The sequence below is a fragment of the Belonocnema kinseyi genome, chromosome 9 (genome assembly GCF_010883055.1).
Source record: "Belonocnema kinseyi isolate 2016_QV_RU_SX_M_011 chromosome 9, B_treatae_v1, whole genome shotgun sequence".
In the NCBI taxonomy this organism is placed as follows: Eukaryota; Metazoa; Arthropoda; class Insecta; order Hymenoptera; family Cynipidae; genus Belonocnema; species Belonocnema kinseyi.
The window spans coordinates 37,732,952-37,753,164 of record NC_046665.1 but is presented as its reverse complement, the minus strand read 5'-3'; the positions used below and the strand labels follow the sequence as shown (position 1 = coordinate 37,753,164).

The 20,213-nt window shown below is 33.1% G+C and overlaps 1 protein-coding gene across 2 annotated transcripts in view; it reads right to left on the bottom strand.

The window, feature by feature from the left end:
• The window catches only part of LOC117179355 (protein pinocchio), a 389,711-nt gene that overhangs the window by 111,573 nt on the left and 257,925 nt on the right, over positions 1–20,213 (bottom strand). The window lies entirely within an intron of this gene.

The window sequence follows — 20,213 nt, the reverse complement described above, 5'->3', positions numbered from 1 at the left end:
ATCAGCCTTGGAGGAGATTATGTTGAGAAATAAAAAAAAAATTCTTAAAAACGTTGTTTTTCTTGGTCAGGCCGGAAACTTATCAATCCACCCTCGTATGTACAAATATACTTATGGTGAAAAATAACTTTATTTCTAAGTTATTAAAAAAATAAAGTTTCCTCCCATGCTTCTGTGTCCAGTTGTTAAACCGTATTTTTTATAGGGAAAGCTGCAAAAGGGGTTCGGGATGTGAGCAATTACTCTCCTGTGACAAGTCGCTAAAACTTATTTCTTTAAAGAGTGAGCTGGAAAAAGGGTTCGAGATGTGATCAAGCACTCTTTCGTGACCAATTGCTGTAACGCATTATTTTAAAGCGGGAGCTAGAGAAGGGGTTCGAAATGTGACCAATCACTCTTCTGTGACCATTTGGTAATATGTATTTTTTAAGGGGGAGCTGGAAAAGGGGTTCGAGACGTGACCAATCCCTCGTCGGTGTCCAGTCGCTAAAACGTATTTTTTTAAAGAGGGAGCTGGAAAAGGGGTTTGAAATGTGACTAATCCCTCTTCTGTCAACAGTCGCTAAAACTTATTTTTTTAAAGGTTGAGTTGGAAAAGGGATTCGTTATTTGACCAATCACTCTTCTGTGACCAGTTGCTAAAACGTAATTTTGTAAAGGGGGAGCTGGAAAAGAGGTTCTAGATGTGACCAATCATTCTTCTGCGACTAGACGCTAAAATGTATTTTTCTAAAGGTGGAGCTGGAAAAGGGGTTCGTGATTTGACCAATCACTCTTCTGTGACCAGTTGCTAAAACTTAATTTTGTAAAGGGGGAGCTCGACAAGGGGTTTGATATGTGACCAATCACTCTTCTGTGACCAGTAGCTAAAGCGTATTTTTTGCTGTTACTAAAAGTAACAGTGATTACAAAAATTATATTTATAAATATTTTAATAACCAAACAAAAATTTTTTAAAGTGCAGGTTCTGAGAATCGAACACGCAACCTACCGGTTATAAAGTCCAAACACTGCTACCTGAGCTATCGTACAATTTAAAAAAATTGTCACCAAACTAAAACGGTCGTTCTCCCCTTGTTAGTGTGTTTGTTGCTCTTGATTGCATGCCAATTTTTCTATGTATTGACAAATTATAATTCCTCATTTGTTGATAAAATAGTAAAATTTAGTTAAAGTGGAAAAGATTTTGCCGGAAAAGAAGGTTCATTGGTGTTAAAATTTGCCGGACTAACAAATTCAAGTCCGGCAAAAAATATCGGATTTGTAGACACAACGACGATTTAAATCAAAGTAAATATTCTATTCCAGAAAATTTTTTGGACGAATAGCCAATCGCTGTGGGCAGGCCACTGCTCTAGAATTCTGGTCGAATAGATGTTCGAGACAGGTGGGTTATTCGTCCTGAATTCTAGTCGAATAGACAGTCCGAAGTTCGAAACGCATTCTTGAATTTTCAAAACAGAAATTGTACTGATTTAGGTTGTTAAAACCAAGGTCCAAACTAGAAAAATTTCCCAGAAAATTTGTATTAAAAAGTTTGTTTTCGTAAAATCCGGTGCCCGCGAATATGATTTTTCTTGGAAAAGGAGCGTCAATTGAAATTTCAAATCATTCTACTGGGAATTAGTTTAAGCATTCCCAGTTGACAATAACATACATAGCTTTTACTTTATTTTGATAAAATTGGTTAATTTGAACAAGAACCTGTTTAAACTTGAACGAAATCGAACGCTTTCAGGACATTACGAAACTTGATTTTTGTTGCATTGCATTAATTTTATTTGTATTTATTTTTAACTACGATTACCCTGTGATGCATCTAAATTATTTCATAAAAGTTCCGTAGAATAGTCTTAAATGCGATTAAAGTGTCCAATTTAAATGGAATTAAATAACAAGGCATGTGGCGCCAACTAGAAATTTTCCGTCTTAATGTTTGATCCAGAATATTCCGGATCAACAATTATGTTTTTTGAACAATCAATACTAACGTTACATATAGAAATCTTTTGAACATTTAGTATAAAGATACATTAAAATGATTTTTATCAATATCCAGAAATATTATTTCTCTTCTTGAATCTGAAATTCATGTTCAATCATTATTATTGAATATATTTCCTAAAATTCAATTTTATTCGTAGAACTTCATTTTTGTATAATTCCATGGTCAAGTTCCGAAATGTCTTCAGTATGAAGTATCGATCATAAAACGACTTTAACAAAAGAAGAGATACAGCCTACTCTACCAAGAAAAAAGTTATGAAAAAAGACGTTGCTCTTGAAACAAATCGGTTCTCCAGCTTCTGTATTTATTGTTCATTACTTTAGGCTTTCCTGATTATTATGCAACTTCTTTCTTCTACATATATCAGATTCTGATATAAATTTAAGCAGGCTCAGAATGTTTGACTTTTTACTGGAAGTCAACCTTCTTTTTATCCTTATACTCTTGAGAATTAAAATATGACCTTCTAGAGAGACGTTTCTTCTTTTATAATTGAGAAGGAAGTACCTATAAATATTCATATAAATGTAAAATATACATATATGGCTGAGAAAGTGCAACATGTCCTTTATATGAAAACATGATGAAACGGAATTTACCATAGCCCCTGCATTTATCATTCGATGAACCTTGGCTGAAAAGTGGCTTTTGATTGCAGCTCTTGTATCGCCAATCGAAGACAGGTATTAAAAGTATTGTTGCAGAAAAAGGGAATTAATTTACGCACGTACGACTTTGCAATATGCTTCGGCTTGAGTGCATATATACCAGTATCAGTAGTCGATGTCAACACTTTCATTGACGTTCGAAAAGAGGTTGCTTCGATGCAGAAATTTATTAATTTCAAGGTGTCTTAATTTTTTATTCTATTCATGGATGTATCACTATCTATTACTTTATTTATTAACTTTTTAATTCTGCATTAGTGAACATTATCTAATTGCATTTTTAGTCAAATATGTAAAATTAAGTTAATATATTTTTGAATAGTGCATACAATTCTGAAGAATTCCAGTAAATTAAAAAAAATTATTTTGATAAAATATTTTCATTGCAAAATTTTATTCTGAAATTAAAGGATCGTAAGTTTTATTATTAAGTTTCACTGCTATACTAATAACCCTTCGTCATACGGTTTTTTAAAATGGAAATTTAGTTAAAAAGTTCATAAATTTGCAATAAATAAATATTAAGATACTGTACTTTAGGTTTTTAAAGATCAAATCATAAACTGTCCAAAAAATATAGTTCTATGTCTTCTAGTTCCAAAATGTAAATTCATTTGCACACTTGAAAATATGGTAATTTTTTTAAATTCATGCTTATAATAAATGAATGAAAAATTCACTTTTCTTTAAAAAATCAATAATTATTGACTATATAATCATCTAAGTTTCATAAAAAACTTGGTTAAAAAGTTTTGAAAAATTATATGAGAGTAAATAATTCAAACAGCGCAATCTTTACAGAAGTTCGTGCGACGTACTTCACACCCCGGCTTTTCATAGATCGCACAAGAATAAGACGTTTTTTTTTATCATCCTTAGATGGACATGTCGAATACCTTTTTCTTTTTTCTAACTTTGTAGATATACAACTACGAATAAGGGTTCTTCCAAATCGTCGCGGAACAATGATCAATTGAAGCGACGCTTTGCAATTCAGTTCACACTACCAAGAAGTTTTTTTAGGGAGGGGTGTCAAGCCCCACCATCTTTGGGTTTCGGAGATACTTGAATGGGAAAATTTGACTGGGTGGTAAACGACCCACCTGTGCGACGAAGGGATAATGTACAAAAATCTTTTTCCTACATTAGACTACTACATTAGTTTCATTTGTCATTGTCTGCATCATTTACGATACTCTCCTGTACTTTACTTCTTTGGTCCTTTTTATTTTTCGAACTTTCTACTATTCAGGAATTTTCCATATAACTGACCCTTTTTTCAGCTCGTTCAGGACTAACGTTACGGAAGTTTCCGTAATATTAGCCCTATCGCTATGCTTGAGCCGTTAGTTTTACGAAAAATGCTGTAATACTAGATAGATAGATAAATGTTTATTTTTCGGCCTGTTGGCCTGACAAAATTGACTTGCTTACACTTCCATTTTTTACAGAATTTTCCTACAACTACCTCTTAAGAATTAACATCCATCCACACCTTATATCTAACCCGCTCGCTTTTATAGTCTAGCCTTCCTCGCTTCGCCTCGCCTCGCACGCATGTCGCTATTTTCTCGCTATGCCTCGCATTGTCAGCCACTGCCTCCGCGGCTAACACCTAATACCTATCTACTATTTAAAATATTTACAGTTTTCTTACACCTACTTCCTCTCCTATATAAAATATTTCCTTCTACATTCCTCTTCCTCCTTCCTTCTCTTCTTCTCCATCTTACCGAACACCCCCTTCACCCATGCTACTGCCCTTGTCATCCCTTCCATGCAACAATATCTCCATGTTTATACCACTCCTTTCCACCTCTTCAAACTCCTCCAACCAGTGCTCAACTGTTGCGTCCCCCTTCCCGCACAATTCACACATTCTCTTCTCTCTAGAAAGCCAGAACCTATTAAATTCCTCTATGCAACCGCATCCCATTCTCGCTATAAATTCCTGACTTCCTTGCTCTCCTTTCTCACACAAATATTGCGCTCACTCCCTTGGAATAATCCACACATAGTTCCCATTAAACCTTGACTCTTTTATTCTCTCCTCTTCTTCTGCCTTCTCTTTCTCCACGTTATTCCTTTGAATCATCTCATATAACTTCCTTCCTTCCTTGTGCATCCTTCTCACTTCATCCACCTGCAATCCATTCGTTCCAAAATACCTTTCCCTTTCCACCTCCATCTACGCACCCCTACGCCTGTTCTCCTTCTCCTACAAAAACTCCCTAACCAGCTTACTTCCCCCCTCTTCGAAAAATGTCTCCTCATATTTACACGCTCTACTCCCCCTTATAATCCCTAAACTCATTCTTCCTGTCTCCCTCCTGGCAATATAGTTCAGCGTATTCCTTGTCAACCCCATTGTCTACTTTACATACCTCTCCTGTATCCTATTTACCTCATCACTTACCTTCCACCCCCACACCTTCACTCCGTTAAATAAGACACTCATCACTAACCAATCAAACAATTTCATTCTCCTCACAAAATAATTTGCGAGCAACCCCTTCCCCAGCCCCCACATCTGCCTTATCACCATATTTGCTCTTCTCAGCTTCTCTTTTATACGACCATCCACTCCTCCATTTCTTCGAAACAAGAATCCCTGTACACAAACTCTTTCACCTTCTGTACCGCTTTTCCCTTTCACTTTCGCTCTTTGCTAGCAGCACTATGTCATCTGAATATGCGAGTGACCATATCATGACTCCTCCTACCCTAATTCCTCCTACCACTCCAGGCGCTAGCTTACTTTCCATATCCGCGATTAAAATTGCAAAAAACGTTGAGCTAAGCAGGAACCCTTGCCTCAACCGCCTATCCATCCAGAAACGCGTACACTTTGGTACCCTTTTTGGTTAGTTCTCTACCCACCACGTGCTGCAATACGTAAATATTACCAATATTACTCCTTCCCTTTCTTAAGTCCGCCTGCATCACCAGCAATATTCCTTTCCCCTCAAAATCCTCCCGCAGCCTATCTGCCAACACTATTGCGTATATTTTGTACGCCATATTCATTAGCGTAATTCCTTTGTAAGTGTCCTGCCTTTCCCTATCTCCTTTATTATAGTGGTACGATAAACCCCTCCCTCCACCCTCTTAGGAATTTCCTTCCCCCTCCATACCTTTTTTACTAGCACCTTCAGCCTCTCCCTTACCTCTTGTGTGTCAAACAGCCACGCTTCTCTATCGCCTCTCTCGTCCATAACACCTTCTACCATAACGATCCTTCTTCGCCACACCGTCTTTCGCCACCCTCCTCCTTTATCCACAAACTTAATGGCTGATGGTCTGACTCCACTCTCTCTTCCACTGCGAATTTCTCTATCACCTCCCGCTCTTGTACATTAATGATCACATAGTCTATCACTGATACCCCCATCTTACTCACATACGTGTATTATCCCTCTTTTTCCCCTGTAACCATACCATTCCCCTAGTACCACCATACCCTCATATCTCTCTCTTAGTAAGCCTTCCACTCTTTCTTTAACCCTTTCCATCCCACCCTTATTGTACATAGTCACACACTTATACGTTACCCCTCCTATTTTTACTGCCAAAATTTGTACGCCCTCTCCTTCTCCCTCTCCATGAACTTTTTCCTCTATACCATCCCTAACCCCTGGTATAACTCCCCATCAGCCCTTCCTTTCCTCTTTACTCTGACCACCTTCTGTAGCTTTCACCTTTACCCCCTTGGCAACTTTGGCTCTACTCTATCACATTTCTTTCTCTCTATCCACGTATCTACCAATCCAATCACATCAAATACCTGAATTTACCTCCAGAAATCCTCATTTTTCTTCTTTACCCCTGCAACGTTCCAGTTTAGCTACTGCATTCTCCTTTCCCCCCTCTATCCTAACTTTCCCTACCTTGTCTTTAACACACCCTATGTTCTGTAGAAACGCTTCCACCCCTCCCTTTCTTCCCCGCTCTTTAGCTTCAATCCTCTTATTACTATATTATATCTCCTACTTGCCATCTCTCTTCTCCCCATCCTCAACTCCATTGCCCTTATCCTTTTCCTATCCGCTCTTTCCTCCTTTTCATTCCTACACTCTCCCACGTCCTCTTCTATCATATTCTTGACCCTCTCCAAAATATCTTGCTTCTCGCCTTCCCCCTTCTCAACTGCTACCATTCTCGAACTGCCCTGCACCTTCTCAAGCCTTTTTTCCGCCCTTTTCTTCCACACTCTAATATCTTCCTCCATCGCCTTCATTTTGTCTTCTTTTTCCTTCCTTACCGGTACAACCTCACTCTGCAATCCTTCCACTTTCCCCCTCAGCTCTTTTACCTCCTTTTCCCATCTCTTATCTCTTACCCTCAGGTCCTCCCTCATACTTTGCATCTGCTCCGTAGCCCGCCTTACGTCCTCCCTCAATACTCGGACCGCGCCTATCAGCACCCCGAGAGCCTCCTACTCCGTCTTCCCCTCCATTGGGGGGGGGGGGGCTACGTGTTCATACGCTTTTTTTAAAGGGCCTCTCTAGCGCGATTTTTTCGGGACTCTTTTTACTGCCCCTTTTCCTCTTCAAGAGATCTTCCCCCTTACTGGCATTGGACGCTCTCTCCCTTGCCTTGTCGTTTCCTTAGCTCCGAATCTTTCCTCACACACTATCGTCGTGTCTTTCTGGAAATTTCATCCCCGTCTAATTCACTACCAGCACTGTCAGTACTCATGCTGACCACTATTTCTTCCCTTACGCCTCACACTCCACTCACACCATCCACACAAACTTCGTAAAATCTTCTCACGATACTCTCCAATACTTTAATTCTTTGATCCTTTTTATTTTTCGAACTTTTTACCGTTCAGGAATTTTCCGTAAAACTGACCCTTTTTCCAGCTCGTTCAGGACAAAAGTTGCGAAAAATTGCGTAATACTGGCCCTATCGCTATACTTGAACCGTTAAATTTACGGAAATTGCTGTAATACTAGTCAGGGCCTTAATTTTTATATATTGCTCGATCTTCACCATAATTTTTATTAATTGTTCGTCGAAACTTCGGTCAACCCAAATTGCAATTATAAAATTAATATTTTACTCTGTTTAACATTTTTATACTTTTAAACAGTTGTTTAATCATTCTGAACCTTGTATTTTATTATTTAAAAAAGTAAATATTCATCATTTTTATCGATTTTCGAAGGCATTTATTGAAAATTTTTAATGTTTATAAAAACTAAGCACTCTGAAGCTAAAATGAACGCCTGAAAAAGCGGTACAGTTGTTTTTCCACATTAATGCGATATGGTTATATCTACACTTTTCATATAATCGAAAATGGGAAGGGCGTGTTTTTATGCAGCCCTATTTTTACTTAGAGATAGCCTCTATAACAAAACATGTTACACCCTACAATGGGAAGGGACGTTTCAGTTTTTCGACAACAATTTTTTTAATACCACCCCTTTAAAAAACACCTTGAATGCCTCCCTTTTTACATGCTGATGTGGATAGAAAGGGCATGAGCAAGAAAAGGACTTACTTGAGAGAAGGTAGGGGCTTGTTTTCATTTTCGAGCACACTTTTTCTAAAATCGCTCCTTTAAGAAAAATTCTACCCCATAAAATATCTCTTCTTCTACCTATCGGGTTGAAAGGGACTACTGGAAATGGGTTATTTCCCTTTCTGCATTTTTATTTTTGAAATGTAGTTTTTTCAGTTTTAGACTTTCAAAATAAAGGTTTTTGCGTATTTTCGTGACTAATTTCGCAACCAGCCATGAAAATATATCGAATTAGCAGTTTTCAAAAATATCGGATTTCTGCGCTTTTCGCAACCTCAGCACATTGTTTTTTGGAAACAACTTAATATATTTTGACTCGCTGGTTACGAGAATGATTGTAAAAATACCCACAAATTTGGTTCTCAAGTCAAAAACTTTTTAAAAAAATACAATTTATGTTTTTCCGTTTATTTCATTAAGTATTAGGAATTTATAAAAAAAAAGCTTTAAATAAAAATTGTAGATCTTCTAAATATACACCTTTTATGATATATAAAGTTTTTAGAAAAAATAAATATTTTTAGAAAATACTCTTCTTCATTCAGAATAAACGGAAAATGTTGGTAAAAGTGTAGAATTGCTTCAAATGGGAATTGTGGTTCTCTACCCACGACGAGACGTTGGAAAGGTATGTGATCTACACTATCTCTGTGACGAGTCACAGGAGGTGTCTCCCCTCCCCTCATGAGACGTTGGAAAAGAGGAGGTGCCTTTCTGCCCCCCCCCCACACCAAATCCTGTAACCGGGTAGGAGTTTGACCAACATTATTTAGAACATTATCCCATTTTTCTCGAAAAATAATGGATTTAGGCGATAACATTCAAAAACATAAAAGAAGTATGTTTTCGAAAATTCAAACTTTTATTGAAGATTTTTTTCCTCTTATACCAATATTTATCGTAATATTTGGCCATGGTACCTATATATGTATCAGAAGTTACAGTGGAGCATGGAAAACCAAAAAATTTTACAAACATATAAGTCTTCTTTTCGCTGCGCGTATTCACCTGAAAAAAATATTGAAAACCTTATTCAAACAACTCTGTGGCTTTGACACGTTACATTCGGAAAAATGGTTCCAGCTAATCCTGGTTAACTTGCTTGGAATGATAATAGGCAGAGAAACACTTCCGCTGTTTCATCTAATCAGCAATGCCTCGTTTTCCCATGAGTAATTAAGAAGGATAGTTTATACGCGCCCAGGACGTGTGGGTACGCTCTCGAGCTCGTTTTATTCTGTTTAATGCGTGAATTTCAGCTGCATTTTTTAAATATCATACATATTGTAACCTTAATCGAAAACTGTGATTTAAACCTTGATAAACTATGGTCTAAAACTGAAATTGTTTTTAATTTGTTTTTGAAGACTTTGATTCCGTTCGTAAAATGTTCGGTTCTAAGTTAAAACTAAAAGATATTGAAAATCATTAAAATGTGAAATAAAAATACCACAGTAAATCCCAGGAATAAATTTTATCTTAAAATTGGATAAAACCGCCGCAGGAAATTTATCCGACGAAAGATAAAATTTATCTGACGAAAATATTTATTTGACATAGGTCATTTGTCAAAATGCTGCATTTAGGTTCACCGAAAAAATATCTTCCATAAATTTGAAAATTCTCGTCGTATTAATTTTTGTAAATCGTCTCACTTTATTTAAATAATTTTAACCAAAATATCATTAACCTACACTTACAAAATTCATATGCTGCACTTTGGTTAGTTTATATATTATAGTGAATACTCAGCCAAGTTCGGTCCTTTACTTTTGTTGAACAAACCTATAGTTTCTGTCGACCCTGATGAAGACTTCAAAAATTGTAAACAAACACTATAAAGTATAAACTAACCAAAGTACAGCCTACGTATTCTGTAAGTGTAGGAGAATGATTTTTTCGCTAAAATAATTTAAATAAATTGAGATGATTTAAAAAATGAATACCGCGAGGATTTTCAAATTTATGGAGGAAAGTTTTTCGGTGATCCTAGACGCGGCCGTTGAATATACCACATATATGCTCAATAGACAATTTCGTCAGATAAATTTTATCTTTCGTCATATGAATTTTATCTTACTTTAGATAAATTTTATCTTTCGTCAGATAAACGAGCTGCAGCGTTCTTATGAAATTTACAGATAAAATTTATTCCTGTAGTTTACTGTGACCTTAAAATACTGCCGTTTAAACAAGGAAAGTAGTAACTACATTTTGGACGAGTCCCCTGTGACCCTAACCTTAAATTTATAATCTTCACTATTCACAAATTATATCTTGCTTCGCTTATCGATCAATTTTGAATAATGTTTATGTCCACTTAATTCTGGTTTTAAAAGGTGAACTTTATGTAATTAATTTATATTCAACTTTCTTAACTTATCATTGTTTGCAGATACGGTCGACAAAATTTATAGACTTGATATCGTAAATATACGTTTTCACATTGAAAACTGAGACCAAAAAATAATTTTTATCTGAAATAGGTAGAATAAGCGCTCTTTTACTGCCCTTGGAGCGGCACTAAAATAACACTTTATTTTACAAAGTGTGGGGACGGGAAGGCACTCCTGTGACTTTTCACAGAAATAATGTTGGTCAACCCTCTTCCCCTTTTTAACGACTCGTGGGGGCGGGAAGGCATCCCTGTGACTGGTTATAGAAATAATGTTGGTCAAACCCCTAACTCTTTCCAACGTCTCGTGGGGGCAGGAAGATAACCCGGTGGCTGGCATAGACATAGAAATAATGTTGGTCAAACCCCTACTCCTTTCCAACGTCTCGTAGGGGCTGGAAGAAACCCTTGTGACTGATCACAGAAAAAATTTGGGCAAACCCATTAACCCTTTACAACTTCTCGTGGGGCTGGGAAGGCATCTTTGTGAATGGTTACAGAAATAATGTTGGTCAAACCCCTACACCTTTCCAACATCTCGTTGGGGCGGGAAAATACCCCTGTGGCTGGTCATAAGAATCATTTTGATCAAAACCCTACCCCTTTCCAACGTCTTGTGGGGGACAGGAAGGCAACCCTGTAGCTGGTCATAGGCATAATTTTTATCAAACCCAGAGCTGCCAGATCGTGGATGAAATTTACCTCCACCATACCTACCGTTTAGGAGCCGCAAAACAGAAGGTGCATGATTACCACTGTGAGTTCGTGTATAGCCGAAAATGCACGATTCGACTTCGGTTTTCTGCTGTACGATGATTGCCGATCTGAAAGCTTCGGAAGACTTCGGTAGTCTTCTATATATATCTCGAACCCCATTTGAAACAATGTGTATATAATATGAATATTATTACTATTATATATATTATTAATGTTAATATTATAATCATAAAATATAACATTAATTTTAATTATTAGTTGAATAACTTTTAGTAGAAATAGTTAAACTTTCAACAAAAAACAATTAGTTTTCTGCAAAAAAAATGGAATAAAATACAACATTTTTTTTTAAATTTGTTAAATTGGTTTTAAACAAAATATTAAAATTTTTATCCAAAAAGCTGAATTGTATATGAAAAAAGGCATTTTCAAGAAAATACATGAACTTTGCACAAAAGAAATTTATTTTCCACCAAGACTAATTTTCTATATAAAAATTAATGTTTAATCATAATTAAATTTTGGACAAAAAAGATTAATTTTCTTGTAGTTAAAAGAAATTAATTTCTAGAAAACAAAAATTCTACAAAATAATTAAATTTTCAGAAAAGAATTTTTTTGAACTGAATTGATAAATCTTCAACCAAAAAAAAACTAAATTTTTAAAAAGTCAGTTCCACTTTCAACCAAAAACATAGAAAAAAAATATTAAAAATTCTTTGAATTTCTCTTGAAATTTTGCAAAGCTGTCGAAAATTTCTTGCTATTTTAAAAATACCCTAGAATATTTTAAATCCTTTAAATTCTCATACTAAATTATTGAAATCAATTAAAAATTCCTTGGAATCTAGTAAAATATCCTGAGATGTATCAAATCCTTTAAAATCTCATATTAAATTACTGTAATCAATTGAAAATTCTTCGAAACCTTTTAAAATACTGTCAAATATTTCGAAACCTTCAAAATCTTTTGAAAAAGCTTGACATCTTTTAAAGATTTTTAAGGTAGTTTGGAGTTTATTTTTAAACAAGTCTGCTATAATTATTAAAATTCTTTGGAATTCCTTTAATTTATAAAAATGAATTAAAAATTTAATGAAATCTTTTTAAACATCCTAAAATATTTAAAATCCTTTAAAATACTTTGAAATCTCTTGAAAATTCCTTGAAAATTAAAAAATACCCTAAAATATTTCAAATCTTTTACAATCCCATACTACATTATTGAAATAAATTGAAAATTCCTTTCAATTTATTGAATCTTTCAAAATCTCAGATAGAATCACCATAATCAATTGGAAATTCCTTGGAAAATTTTAAAATACTCTCAAATATTACAATACCTTCAAAATACTTTGAGATACCTTGACCTTTTTTTTAAAGATTTTTAAACTACTTCTTCAAAATTCTTTGAAATTCCTTAAAATTAGAAAAATAGGATAAAAATTCCTTGAAATCTTTTAAAACATCCTCAAATATTTAAAATCTTTAAAAATCTGTTGAAATCTCTTGAAATTTTTTTAATCTCTTGAAATTTTTTAAATCTCTTGAAAATTCCTTGAAATTTTGAAAATTCCCCGAAATATTTCAAATACTTCAAAATATCATATCTAAATTTCTAAATTTCAGTCTGAAATAATTTCATTTAGAGATTGTCCGATTGAAAAACATACATTTAAATTTTGAACGCATTAAATTTATTTATCATTATTAAGTTTTTATGAATAAACTTCCAAGTTTACGTTTGTAAATTTTAAAGACTTGAAACCCATCGAGTTGAAAATTATTCTTATTGAATAGTTGAAAATTATGAAAGCTTTGCATTTTTATTGATTCCATTTTCAAAACTCTAATCTTACAAACATTTCAATATTGAACGTTTTGAAACTTTTCTCTGTTTTAAATTTCAATCTGAAGCTTTACAAAATTTCAAGAGATTTCAAAAGATGTTTAAGTATTTTAAATATTTGAGGATGTTTTATAAGATGTCAAGGAATTTTCAATTAATTTCAAAAATTTAAAGCAATTTCAAAGAATTAACAAATTTTTAGAAGGCTTATTTTTTAAAATTCCAAAGTAATTTAGAAACCCTAAAAAAAAATCCTAGGCACTTCAAAAGATTTTGAAAGAATTGAAAATTTTTAAATATTCCAAAGAATTTTCATTGAATACAATGATTTAATATGATATTTTGAAGTATTTGAAATATTTCGGGGAATTTTCAAAATTTCAAGGAATTTTCAAGAGATTTAAAAAATGTCAAGAGATTAAAAAAATTCAAGAGATTTCAAGAGATTTTTAAAGATTTCAAGGAATTTTCATCCTTTTTTTCTAATTTTAAGGAATTTCAAAGAATTTTAAAGAATTAGTTTAAAAATCTTTAAAAAAAAGGTCAAGATATCTCAAAGCATTTTGAAGGTATTGTAATATTTGAGAGTATTTTTAAATTTTCCAAGGAATTTTCAATTGATTATGGTGATTCTATCTGAGATTTTGAAAGATTTAATAGATTGAAAGGAATTTTCAATTTATTTCAATAATGTAGTATGGGATTGTAAAAGATTTGAAATATTTTAGGGTATTTTTTAATTTTCAAGGAATTTTCAAGAGATTTCAAAGTATTTTAAAGGATTTTAAATATTTGAGGATGTTTAAAAAGATTTCACTAAATTTTTAATTCATTTTTATAAATTAAAGGAACTGCAAAGAATTTTAATAATTATAGCAGACTTGTTTAAAAAAAACTCCAAACTACCTTAAAATCTTTAAAAGATGTCAAGCTTTTTCAAACGATTTTGAAGGTTTAGAAATATTTGACAGTATTTTAAAAGGTTTCGAAGAATTTTCAATTGATTACAGTAATTTAATATGAGATTTTAAAGAATTTGATACATCTCAGGATATTTTACTAGATTCCAAGGAATTTTTAATTGATTTTAATCATTTAGTATAAGAATTTAAGGATTTAAAATATTCTAGGGTATTTTAAAAATTGCAAGAAACTTTCAATAGCTTTGTAAAATTTCAAGAGAAATTCAAAGAATTAAAAATATTTTTTCTATTTTTTTGGTTGAAAGTGGAACTGACTTGTTAAGAATTTAGTTTTTTTTTTGGTTAATGATTTATCAATTCAGTTGAAAAAAATTCTTTTCTGAAAATTTAATTATTTTGTAGAATTTCTGTTTTCTAGAAATTAATTTCTTTTAACTACAAGAAAATTAATCTTTTTTGTCGAAAATTTAACTATGATTAAACATTAATTTTTGTATAGAAAATTAGTCTTGGTTGGAAAATAAATTTCTTTTGTGCAAAGTTCATGTATTTTCTTGAAAATGCCTTTTTTCATATACGATTCAGCTTTTTGGATAAAAGTTTAACTTTTTGTTTAAAATTTTTAAAATGATGTTTTAAACAAATTTAACAAATTAAAAAAAAATTTTGTATTTTATTCAATTTTATTTTGCAGAAAACTAATTGTTTTTTGTTGAAAGTTTAACTGTTTTTATTAAAAGTTAGTCAACTAATAATTAAAATTAATGTTATATTTTATGATTATAATATTAATATTAATAATATATATAATAGTAATAATATTCATATTATATACACCTGAAAAACATAACCTCAAAATCGACTCGTGCGTAAAATGAAGAATCACGCGAAACATTAAATTCGCCAATTTCCAATTTCACAGTGGTAATCATGCACCTTCTGTTTTGCGACTCCCAAACGGTAGGTATGGTGGGGTAAATTTCATCCACGATCTGGCAGCTCTGATCAAACCACTTAACCCTTTTCAACGTCTCGTGTGTGTGGGGCGGGGGGGGGGGGGCGAAGAAGGCACTTCTGTGTCTGGTCACAGAAATAACCCTTTTCAAGGTGATTTAGTCTGGGGAAACAAACAAGCAAGATGGCCGATATCAGGGGGGTGACTCGCCATGCAAATGCACTGAGTGAGTCAGTTTGTGTGAGACGCAAAAGATGAAACACTGGCGCCATTAGCGCCACGCCCTACATTCGAATGACATCTGATAGGAAACATGCGAGATGTAGTACTTTTATCAGTTTTTGTAATATTTTGAACATTTGTGGATATTTTAAAAACTTTAAGATTGAATTAAGCTAAGATTATCAATTTCTAGACTTTAAAAATATCGAGGATTGCAAAATAGACCTTAAAACACTGGAAATGTCTTTTTAAGGATTTTAATATTCAAGCAGAGTAAAATGGTAAAATATAAAGAATACGTCTTCAAGGTTTAAAGAAAATAAACTAAAAGTTCTAAAATGTTAATATAAATAATAGTTTTTCTATTTTTATTTACTTGAATGATTATAATGTATCATTACATTATAATAAAAGTACAGAAGAAATTATATTTTTTAATATTTAGTATATTGTATTAATCGCTAAGATAGTGAAAAGATTATCAGTATGAAATCTATTAAGTTTACTGTACATTTAGTCATATATTTATTTAAAAATTGGATAAAAATATGGAGATATGAATTAAATATGGACTAAAGACATCGATGTAGAGATCCGAACCTTCGATCAGGATACGACTCAACCCATTCAAACGAAGTAAAAAGTGTTTTTCTCCGTTTCGAAAAATGAGGTTGAACGTTGGCAACAAGCAATTAAGCCTGGAAAGGGGGATTTTATTATTAAACCTGGACATTTAGTGTGTGAAGATCAATTTTTAAAGGATCAGATGATTTGAAACAAGGAAGTCTTAGCTCATGATTGAACGGTTATGGCGGTAAATATTACGATTTGTTTACACCAATACTCTTTAATCAAAAATAATCGAATGGCTCTGACGGTTTCATGTATACATTGATTTTTGAATTTTGAGATATTCTTGTTGTTGCCGAACTTTTGGATTATTTTGATAATATGTAAAATGATAATTTTAATATTTTCAGATGTTTTAAAAGTATTTTAAACATATACTATCTTCAGGAAAAAATTTAAAAGTAACATCAATAACATTTTTTAATTATTGCAGAGTTTCGATATTTATGTAGAATTACATTAATTTATTACTAAATTCAAGTATTCAACTATATTATAATTCTAAAATAATGATTTTTTTTGCAGTCATAATGGTAAAAGAATCCTAAATTAAAACTAGGGGGTTTGCCATCTCAATTTCCAAACTGCCCTGATCATTGTTCGAAGGCCTACTTTTTTATTAGACATTTCAGAATCCTTTTTCAAAAAATAGCCCTTTATTAGACGACTGAGTTTTTTTAGCAGCCTTGGAACAATGCTCGGGGCAGTTTGGAAATTGAGATTTCGAAACCCCTGGTTTTAATTTACGTTTATCATACCATTACTGCGAAAAATAATTATTTTACAATTTTAATTTACTTTAATACTTGAATTTATTAATAAATTAATGTAATTGTACATAAATATTGAAACTCAGCGATAATGATCTAATCCTTTAAAAAAATTTCTTCCCACATTACGTGTCTAGGATTAACAATGAAATCCTTTTAGACACGTTTCATTGCTGGTCACCAACTTTCAAACTCATTTTTTGGAACGCAGAAAAAAACTTTTTTTACTCCACTTGAGCGGGCTGAGTCGTATGCTGATTTACAGTTCGGAGCTATACATCGTTTTTCACCCATTTTGATTATATATTTATCCGTAAATTAATAAAATACGCCAAAAACACGATAGATTTATGACATATCACAAGTTTTTACATGCAAAATAATAACAGACAACGGGCCGACCAGGCGTCGCAGCAGTGGCGCCAATGTTTCAAGCTCGCCGCTCTTCACAATACTGACTCGCGCCTCTATAATGCAAAAGTGAAAATCGTGTCACCCCCCTGCCGATATTAAAGATCAAACAGTAGAATTGAACACATTTAAAAAAATTAATTTATTAATATCTTCTTCCGGCAGTTTAGGCTCTATCCTTAAACTATGCGTTTTAAAAAAACTGGTAAAAAAAAGTCGGTACCGGTCATTTTTTGTTAGCAGTACCGACCATTTTTTTTACCGGTACCGACAATTTTTTCACCGGTACCTGCTTTGTATACACAACCTTCGGTAAAATGTTATCTAACGCTCACTTTTCAGGGAGCCCTATAGTCTTAGAACATACTTAATGCGATTAAAATATCGTACATTACTCGTAGGATTACACACGTCTTCACGTGGAATTCGGCCATGGTTTTACTACGCGTCCTGCAAACATTTAACTCCACAACAAAACGTGCCTAACCCTAATTTTGATGTAATAGATTATTATATCACTAGATGAAAGATTACCATAGTCAGCCAAGATTGATTGATGTTGTTCTCAATTTTTTATGTGGTAGATGAATAATCATCCTTCATGCAAATACAACATTTTTGCTCAGGTTAACATCAGACTCATCCATAATGTATAGTTCCTACTTATCTTGATTGGACGGCGCAATAGATAATCTACCTAACTTTTAATTATCTACAACTTTTCGAATTTGTATCCAATTGAAAGCTGCCATTAAGATAATTTGTAAATTTGATTGATATCTACTAAAAATCAATAATAAATTTCTTTTTAATTGTACAATTTTAAAAATGAGCTAACTTTTTGAATTTCGGTCTACTCGAAAAATGTCATTGATATAGTTTCCACATATATTTGATAACTATTAACGAAATTTTAGATTGGAATTTATTACTCTATTTGAAAAAAAAATTTTCTCCATTTTTTAAAAAATCTCAAAATGTTGAAAAGCATATTAATGTTTTAATTTTTATCGAATTTAAAAATTCCATTGAAACTGCTCACATTTTTTTTTAATTTGGTCGGAAATATCATTATTGCTGTCATTAAGAATGTCGGAACGTAAAAATCTGTTAAAAACTAGGGATCGAAAATTGAGATGATTTCATTCCACGCTCATAAATGAGAATGAAAAAACTTTTCTTGAGTAGTTAAATTCAGTTTTGAGTGTTCTTTCAAATTCATAAGCAAAACAATCCAACTGAAAATTCCTATATAGGTTCCTATGCAGGAACCTACATAGGATCCTACATAGGAACCTATATGTTTCACCTATACGTGCAACCTATAGAAAATGACATAGTATAGGATCCTATATGGGATCCTGTATATATTTCTGTATGGGACCATATCCACATGCGCAGTAGTATTCTATGGCACCTACGGCTGCGCAGAAGTTTTTTTGGTCCTCCAAGAGTACCTAGAGACATACGTACCATGAGGTACCATTAGGTACCTTATTAGGGAGCGTCCTATAGAGGCACCTGTATAGGATCCTATGTCATTTCCTATAGGTGGCACCTACAGGTGAAACATATAGGATCTTATGTACGTTCCTATATAGAATTCTATATAGGAACCTATATATAGAAAGTTATAGTATGGAAACATTTATAAAGATACATACACCCTAATGGTTTGGAATAAATTCAGTAAAATTAAACAATGGATTTCCAAATTAATGAATCTATTGTGGCGCGATTCTAAATTTAAAGCGTTTAAAAATTGTTATTAAAAAGTTGAAACTTCTCAAATTAAAAGTCTTTGAAGTTAGATATTTTTTTATTTCATCAATATTAGTGAATCAATATTAGTGAATATTTAACAATGAAACTTCGACTGGTCCGACTTCGAAAAGCAATAAATTGCTTAGTGATTTATCGATGGTTTTAAGGATGGATTAGCCGATGGTGGTTTATTTTGCTACAAGCGGCCACGAAAATTTATTGCTTTCGGAATAGGAACAGTTGACTTGTACAAGGAAAGTCATAAACGCGGTTACATAATTTCATCCCATGACATTATCTGAATTTCAAAAAAAAAAAAAAAAAAAAACAATCAGAGTTGATCTTGAAAATGCCAAATGGTAAATTTTAACACTTTCTTTTTTCCTTGCGACACTAATTATTACATTCTCATCAGAGGACGTATTAGATTTGTGCAAAATTTGACCCCCCCCCCCCCCCCCCCCCCCCCCCCCCCCGCCCCCAGTTGTTGTCCAATGTCTACGTTTCGAGACCCCCTGAATCCTAAAACAGGTTTTTACGACTGTGTCTGTCTGTATGTTTGTATGTCTACCTGCACAATAACTTTTGAAAAAATTAATCTATTAGATTGGCCTTTGGTGCACTCTTTTGGTGTCTTAAGCTAAATGCCAAGTTTGTTAGTCATCCATTTTGGATAAAAATACTAAAATTGAGACCATTTTTAACATTTTTGAGTCCACAATTTTTCATGATTCAAAAATTCTCTTTACACTTGTTTATAGTACTTGAAAAGAACAATTTTTTATTTTCGATAGCCCTACAAGATTATCATAACAACTTTTTGAATGTTTTCGAAAAATTGAATATTCAAATTTTGACCGCACAAAAAATAATAAAAAATAAAAAATTGCATTTTGCGGTGAAACTATGCAAGATGGGAAAAAATGATAAGACAAATATTGTGCACCCAACAAATACCTACAAATTTGTTATTAACTGCACATGCGCACTTCATGAGCGGGCTTCCATAGTATGTACGAGGGTAGTTCAATAAGTCCTTAGAATGACCAACATATGGCGCGCGAATCGCTCCAAATCATCTGTTTTCAGTCAGCACCACTCCCGACTAGATATATGGTGCAGTCACAGTCTACATATTCTGAGTTTACGTGTTTTTATAACCAATTGAAAAATAATTGTTCGTTAAGAAAAATGAAAAAAAAAACGAGTTCAGAGCGGTAATCAAAAATTTTCATTTAAAGGGTTTAACTCCACATGAGATAAAAAATTAATTGGACTCAGTTCATGGCACATCTGCTCCTGCCTTAGCAACGGTTTATAACTGGGTAAATGAATTTAAGCGTGGTCGTACATCAATAAGTGACGAACCAC